Genomic DNA, 8995 nt, shown 5'->3' with positions numbered 1-8995 from the left:
GAGAGGGAGATAAAGTTTGTTATAAATATGGCCAGCTGGGCTATTTTCAGAGGGAGTGTCCAATATGGGGCAACAGAGCCCAGTATTCTACCACCGCACCACTAGCTAGAGGTAATTAGAGGGGCACTACTTCAGGTATGAGAGGAGGTACAAACCGTCTATATGCCATGGGTAGTCACCAAGATCAGGAGAACTCCCCAAACGTAGTGACAAATATGATTTGAATCTTTTCTCTTGACTGTTATGTTTTGATGGATTCGGGTGCCACACTATCTTTTGTGACTCCTTACGTGTCTAGTAAATTCAATAAAATTCCTAAATGTCTTCTTGAGCCTTTTAGTATAGCTACTCCTGTTGGTGATTTTGTCTTAACTGAGAGAGTCTATAGAGATTGCACTGTGTCAATCCATCACTGGGATACCTTGGTTGATTTTGGACATGTGATCCTTGGCATGGACTGGCTTTATCTCTGTTATGCCTCTATTGATTGTAGGACTCAGATTGTCAAGTTCAAATTCCCGAATAAGGCTATCATAGAGTGGAAGGGTAGTCCTTTCGTGCCTAAGAGTATGTTTATTTCCTACCTTAGGGCTAGAAAGTTAATGTTGAAAGGGTGTATCTATCACATCATCTGAGTGAAAGATGACAGTGTCGAGTCTCCATCCCTTGAATTGTTCCGATTGTCAACGAGTTTCATGAAGTCTTTCCTAAAGTTCTACCCGGAGTCCCTCCTGATAGGGAGATCGACTTTGGGATTGATGTCCATCCTAATACATAGCCTATTTCCATCCCTCCATATAGAATGGCTCCGTCTGAGTTGAAAAAGTTGAAAGAACAGTTGAAGGAATTGTTAGATAAGGGATTTATTAGGCCGAGTGTATCACCATGGGGTACTCCCATCCTATTCGTGCAAAAGAAAGATGGGTCCCTTAGAATGTGTATTTATTACAGGCAACTAAACAAGGTTACCATAAAGAACAAATACCCTCTCCCCAAAATAGATGAATTATTTTATCAACTTCAGGGTGCCACTTATTTCTCAAAGATTGACCTAAGATTGGGGTAGCATCAGTTGAAGGTGAGGGAGTGTGACATCCTAAAGACAGCTTTTTGGACCCGTTATTGCCATTTTGAGTTCTTGGTTATGTCCTTTGGGTTGACTAATGCCCCTGCAGCTTTTATGGATCTCATGAATCGAGTATTTAAGCCATATCTTGATATGTTTGTGATTGTATTCATTGATGATATTTTGGTTTACTCCAAGAATAAGGAGGAGCACGCCTATCATTTTAGTGTTATTTTGCAAACTTTGAAAGAGCAAGTATTATATGCAAAATTCTCCAAATGTGAATTTTGGCTTGCATCAGTGGATTTTCTCGGCCACATTATATCTGGAGATGGTATTCAAGTTGATGCCCAGAAGATTGAGGTAGTGAAAAATTGGCCCAGAACCACATGCCCAATAGATATAAAGAGCGTTTTGGGTTTGGCTGGTTATTATCGAAGGTTTGTAGAGGGATTCTCATCCATATCATCACAATTGACTATGCTGACCCAGAAGCAGGGTAAGTTCCAATGGTCCGATGCTTCCGAGGAGGGTTTCCAAAAATTGAAGACCAAACTGACCACTACTCCTGTTCTAACTTTGCCTGATGGAATAGAGGATTTTGTGATCTATTGTGATGCATCTAGAGTTGGTTTGGGATGTGTGTTGATGCAGAGGGGAAAAGTGATAGCTTATTCTTCAAGACAGCTTAAGATTCATAAGAGAAATTACCCAACTCATGACCTTGAGCTGGCAGTGGTGGTATTTGCTCTTCAAATTTGGCGCCACTACTTGTATGGACTGCACGTTGATGTGTTCATTGATCATAAGAGTTTACAATACGTCTTCAGCCAGAAGGAACTCAACCTGAGACAAAGGAGATGGCTCGAGCTACTCAAGGACTATGATTTGAGCATTCTCTACCATCCAGGTAAAGCTAATATTGTTGCTGATGCTCTTAGTAGGTTGTCTATTAGTAGCACTGCCCATATAGAAGAGGGGAGGAAAGATTTGGCTAAAGAGGTGCATAGATTAGCTCGATTGGGAGTTCGTCTTGAAGAGTATAATGAAGGTGGAGTTAATGTTCAGGATGAGTCTGCATCCTGACTCGCGGCAGAGGTAAAAGAGAAGCAAGACCAAGATCCCGTCCTTCTCCAGTTGAATGAAGTTGTTCACAAACAAAAGGTGATGGTTTTTACCAAAGGGGGAGATGGTTTGTTGAGGTACAAAAATAGGTTGTGTGTCCTAGATATTGATGATGTCCGAGAAAGGATTATGGCCGCAGTGCATAGCTCCAGATACTCTATTCATCCTGGGTCTACCAAGATGTATCATGACTTGCGGGAAGTTTATTGGTGGAGTGAAATAAAGAGAGATATTGCGGATTTTGTTTCCAAATGCCCGAATTGCCAACAGGTTAAAGTTGAGCATCAAAGGTCGTGTGGGTTAGCGCAAAATATAGAAATTTCAGAACGGAAGTGGAGATGATAAATATGGACTTTATTACTGGTTTGTCGAGGTCCCGAAAACAACATAATTCGATTTGGGTGATTATGGATAGAATGACGAAATCAACTCACTTCTTGTAAGTTAAGACGACTAACACCACGGAAGATTATGCAAAATTATATATTCAGGAGATCATCAGATTGCATGGGGTTCCCTTGTCTATCTTCTCAGACAGAGGAGCTCAATTCACTTCCCAATTTTGGAGATCCTTTCACAAGGGGCTGGATTTAAGGTGAATCTTAGTACAACCTTCATCACCAGACAGATGGCCAACTGGAGCGCACCATCCAGACATTGGAGGATATGTTGAGGGCATGTGTAATTTACTTCAAAGGAAATTGGGATGATTACCTAACCCTCATAGAGTTTGCATACAATAATAGTTATCATGCAAGTATTCAAATGGCTCCCTACGAATCTTTGTATGGGAGGAGGTGTAGATCACCAATTAGTGGTTTGAGGTTGGTGAAGTTAAGTTGATTGGGCCTAATTTTGTTCACCAAGCTATGGAGAAGGTGAGAGTTATTCAATATAGGCTAATGACGGCCCAAATCCATCAAAAATCTTACACCGATGTGAGGAAGAGAAACTTAGAGTTTGAGGTGGACGATTGGGTGTACTTGAAAGTGTCACCCATGAAGGGCGTCATGAGGTTTGGAAGGAAGGGAAAGCTTAGTCATCGATATATTGGTCCTTACCAGGTTGTGAAGAGGATTGGGAGTGTCACTTTTGAGTTGGACTTACCCTTGGAGGTAGCCGCTATTTATCCGGTATTTCACGTTTCGATGTTGAAGAAGTGCTTGGTAGATCCCTCATTGGTAGTCCCCATTGATAGTGTTGGGGTTAAGAATAGCTTGTCATATGAAGAGGTTCCGGTACAAATCCTTGATCGCCATGTTCACAAATTGAGGAACAAGGAGATTGCCTCGGTTAAAGTCTTGTGGAGAAATCAATTTGTTGAGGAAGCCACATGAGAAGCAGAGGAAGATATGAAAGCTAAATATCCGCATCTATTTGTGCCTATCGATGAGAATGTTGAAGGTAATGTCCATTTTCTTGATTTGAATTCGTATGTGTATTTTGAGTTCGGATAGTAAATTATTTTTAGAATTTGATTAGTTAAATGACTGAATTTTGATTGTGATTTGTACCTCGAGTCCATCCTTGGTTTACTCATTATTCGAGGATGAATGATCCCAAGGGGGAGATAATGTAACACCCTTAAATATTTTCACTAAGATTCGGACCGTTCTTCATGTACGTATAGGATCGTACTAGATGATTGTGAAGTGCATGCATGAGTTTGGATCAATTCCTAAGAAATTGGAAAGTGTTGGCTGTGATTTAGGGTCATAAGGGATCCCTAAAACCAAGCCAAGTCCAAAGAACTCGTCTTGGCTAAATTTCTGAATGAGTTTGTATAAAGGTCGACTTCCAATGACCTTATCTTCTGAATATAACGAACTGGTTGGCCCATGACCTATTAAATTACTTTGAGTCTTCTTCCCAACACCACCAAGATTGCATTTTTTAGAGTTTGGAGTCAAAAGTTATGACTATCTTACAACGAACTAGTGCTGCAGGAATTTCAGGCCTGGACTGTAACTGAGGAAAACCTAGGCTTGGTGGCACAGTGGCGCGACGCGCCACTATAGCACTAGAAACAAGCCTCAGTAGTTTGGTCCTTAGAGCGACGCGCCACTATTAGGTATGTAGGGTTTTTAAGCTTATTTTCCAGAACCTAGAAAATTTAGGCTTAGCGATGCAAGGGCGTGACGCGCCACTATTAGGTTGTAGGGTTTTTAAGCCTATAATTGACTTGGCACTGCAGTGGCGTGGCGCGCCACTATAGCGCCCGGAGGGTTTTATCCCATTTTTTAGATTTTTGAGGAAGGGTAAATTGGGCATTTCCCTAATTATATATAATCTAGCCTTGGAACGTTTTGGACTAATTATTTCCAGTCCTTTGCTCTAAAAATAAAAGCCCTAGACTCCACCCTCTTCTCTTTTAATCCATCTCCAACAAGGATTGCCTTCAAGAATTTCTAAGATTCAAGCTTTCCATTGAAGACCTAACATCAAGGTTCCTTCAAAGTCTTCACCAAGGTATGTAAGGCTACTCAAAGCATGGGTTGAGTCCACCCATGTGCCCTACATCTTCTTTGAAATTGAATGTTCATAAGAATGGAGTTTATTGATAGATTTATGTCCAAATGGGTCTTTCTTTCAACTATTAACTAAATTTTTATTATGTAGATGTTGTTGAGTTAAGAAAGTGATGTGCTAAATGTTGGTATGAGTTGATTGATATGAGTTGTTAAACAAGTTTTGTTAATTCTCTTAAATATGTTTTTACCTTAAATTGTTGATTTAGAACCTTGGAGTCTTGATGAGTCCCAAAAAGATTTGTTAAGTAAATAGAGGAATGATTGGATAGGATTGTATGTTGTTATAAATGCATATCCTAACTACTCTTGAAAGATACGATTGAGATTGGTCGGATAGTATGATTGGAAGAGGTTTGATTGTAATAGAATTGATGATTTGACAAGGTTCCAAATGAGACTTGTCGATATGATTAGATTGAGTTGATTGGATGGAGTTTTATGAGCATTGAGTCTTGGAGGAGTATCGAGCACCGAATTGAGTAAGAGTAAGTAATAACTCGAATCCAATAACTACGTCGCCAAACATAGGAAGGGACTGAACCGTTCAAGTCAGATGCTTCCCAAATTATTATCCTAACATGATAGGACTTGGTTGGATATGGATACATGATTGGTTGATTCGTTCATATCCTGGCAAGGTATGAACGGACGTGGCAACAACGTCGGCTTGTTGTACTATCACTGGCTCATAAGTGATGGTTGTCGGATAAGAGAAACTCCCATATAGGTGTTGATAGTACTCTGAGTCGGATTGGGTTGAATTGTATGTGATTGGTCCATCTAAACCATATTCTTCTTTAGACTTAGGACACTTGATCGAGCTGTTCTTTCTCCTGAGTTGAGATTTCAAGTTGATTTGATTCTTCCTTGATGTTTGTTTCATTCGGACATTTTACATACTCGTACATTTCATATACTGACGCTATTTGGCCTGCATCATTTCATGATGTAGAGACAGGTACTAGAGATCATCAACTGACACACCGTTGAAGATCTATTCACTTCCAGCTAGTCGGTGAGTCCTCCCAGTTTCCGGAGGATACCGAGATTATCTTTATAGATTTGATTTGTTTCCCTTATTTTGATTTTTGGTAGCCATAGACCTGTCATCATCACCTCCTAGATTGTTGATAGAGGCTTCATAGACTAAAGTGTGTTTTGTTGAATTATTCATTTTGACTAGTTTTATTCTAGCAAGTTATTGATTGGCTATTTGTTTGGCCATTTGACTTAAATTATGAATAGTATCCTTATCATTAAGACTTCTGCTGATAGAATGTGAATGAATGAAAGTTTGACTGGACCAGGTGGTTCGCTTGAAGGCTAAAAATGGCTTCCAAGTACCGGCCACGTCTAGGGTACCCTCCCGAGGCGTGGCACTCAAAAAGAGAATGAAGGGTCTTTCTGACCAAACTCGATATTTCAAAAATAACCGCACTGACAAAAAATTTCATCCAAGTGCGTTTTCCAAGAATGTTGACCAAAGTCAACCATAAGCCAAATTTTAAAGACTAAAGCGCTAGATGTTGCCAAACTCATACAGATTGCCTCAATACTTATGTCGACCATGCTACTAGCCTAATTTGGCTATTTTAGAGCTGATGGAACTATCAGAATTCCATTCTGAGATAAGATTCCTAGAGTTTTGACCAAAGTCAGCCGTTCAAACTGTAAGAGCTCCAAAATAGGGAAGTAGACATAAAATCCAAATGAATGAACAGACAATCGAACTATCATTGCTAGCAAGTCATAAATGACTTGAGGTAGCTATAGGAAAGCTCCAAATGTTGAAAAGGTTGGAAAAGATTCTAGAATTATTTAGAATCTTAGATATATTTCTTTTTTACTTTAAATCTTTTCGTTAGTAATGGGTCCATAATTAATAGATTGTTAATAGAGTTGTCCCTCTTTGTAATTATGATATTGTAGCTTAATTTATGTAGTAGAATACAGGGAAATGTGAGGGGAAAAGATATATATGCTTTTTTAATTGTTCTGGCGGTAATCTTCATAGCGACAAACTTTTTTTCTGCTTATTTCTTCTTCATTCCACATAATAAACTGCTAAAAAAGTGGTTTCGTTATGTCACCTATAATTGCCACCTATAAAGAAATTTTTATTTGTAAATTAAAAATCATAGAAATGGACTTTTTCAAAACTAATCTTCATGAGGAATAGCATATTATGAAAGAAATGGGTTCCAACATGAAGTCGGTTCATGTATAACTTTCTTTTTCTGTATTCTTTAAAAAATGATATTACTAATTTGTGAACTATATTAACAAATTATTTTTACTTGACTATTTTTAAAAGTTATGGATTGTACTAATTCCTAATCTGTATTGGTGTGTTAGTGGTTATAGGGAGACCAAATTCATGCCACCATTAAAAGGTTTGTGAATGCATGTATTATGCCAACAATTTTTATTTCTATAGTTATGTCATTTCATGTTGAGAGTCTCTTAATTATTTTATATGTTCAATGAATATGAATATTTAGATGAAATAAATAGTCAGATCCGTTAGCATTTAGGAAGAAGACGTGTCATGCCCCGAAAGAGTACCCTAGGGGTGGCCGGCATTTAAAACCATCTCTGATCTCTGAGAGAACCACTTGGTCTCATCACTCAGTTTTTCATCAGTGGAAGACTTAAGTGAAAACAAGAATACTTATGTGGTCTCTCCATCATCAACATCAAAGGAAAGAATTAATCCTTAGGACAAGTTGTTTCAATGGAATATTACTCCAATTATATCATTAAACTTTGTCTATGAAGTCTTTAACACTATCAGACGGTGCCAATAACATGTCTATGGCTACCTCAAAAGAAACATAATTCTCAATAAGGAAAGGATAAAGAGTTCCTCTGAATAAAAGAAGGACTCGCCAAATAGTTGTAAGGTAATGATCTTCAATGGTGCGCCTTGTTGAGGATCTCTAACACCTATAGCTGCATTATAAAATGATGCAGGTCGAATGACGTCAGTACATGGAATGTATGAGTATGTAAAATGGTAGAAAAGTAAGGACATATATCAATATACTTCTCTTAGGAACACTTAACTCAGAACTCAACATCATCTGAACATCAATATACAATGCAAGTTTTTTTAAAAAAATTATAAGAAATGCTTACTATGTTGGGAGTTTCTCTAATTGACAACCATCACTTATGAGCTAGTGATGATACATTGAAGTGATGTGGTTACCACATTCATCCAATACCTTTTCAGGGTAAAGGACATCACCATCTTGGATCCAATCATCAAAGTCCTCTTATTAGAACTTAAGAGGGATAGCCTCCATCCTACTCTGGCTACGTAGTTCTGGGGTTTGAGTCAATTGAACTCTTACCCAACTCGGAGAACAGTACTACTCCCAAAACATATGCTCATATTAACCTCATCGTCTAATCTCATTGAACATTAATTTTGTCACGATCAAATTTCTCACATCATGATGGCACCTACTATAATATACTAGCAGGTAAGCCAACCCGTAAACCGGAACGACAAGTAATGGGTTTGAGGGTAGAAACTAATCAAGAATGGAAAATTCTAAAAAAACCCAAATAAATAAGAGGAAGCAAAACCAAAACCTTATATATACAACCAAAGATCCCTCCCTGAACCAGGAGGTCATAAGATCAAAGCTACTATAAAATAAAATGTGAGTACAAGTCTCAAAAGTGGACCAAAAATTTATACAACAATTGGCTAGTCTCAAAAAGGTAAAAGATGGTCCATCCATAGTGAACGAGAGATAAATGATCCAAAAATGTAAAGTACTCATCCTGTTCTTCGAAGCTGACTGCAACAGGCTTGATCTATGTGGGATAGTAGCTGGTGGTCGGTGCTGCATCATGAAAGGGGATTCAGAGTGTAGTATGAGTACCAAGACAATGAGTACCTAGTATGCATATTTGATTAATGATTTCTAAAAAAATAAACTCTCCCAATCCAAAGAAATTACACCATGACATTCCTAGTGAGAAACCCCACATTTTAGCCACAAAAATTACAAAAAAATGGAGCTCAAATGATCAAGATACAATCTCCTAAAGTTCAAAAATATATCAATCCAAAAATCACTAAGGTCAGTAGTTAATTTCATTTCATAAATTTACCTCACACGAAGCTTCCACACAAGATTCTAAGATTACTAACGAGGTTGGAAATGAAGAGAGCTATTGCTGATTTTCGTCCTTGGTCTTTTATTAAAAGACCAGGACCTTGGCCTTCATGAACATGGAGGTTAGCAAGCTTGGCCTT

The sequence above is a fragment of the Solanum dulcamara genome, chromosome 2, assembly GCF_947179165.1.
Source record: "Solanum dulcamara chromosome 2, daSolDulc1.2, whole genome shotgun sequence".
In the NCBI taxonomy this organism is placed as follows: Eukaryota; Viridiplantae; Streptophyta; class Magnoliopsida; order Solanales; family Solanaceae; genus Solanum; species Solanum dulcamara.
Note: the sequence above shows the minus strand (reverse complement) of the source record.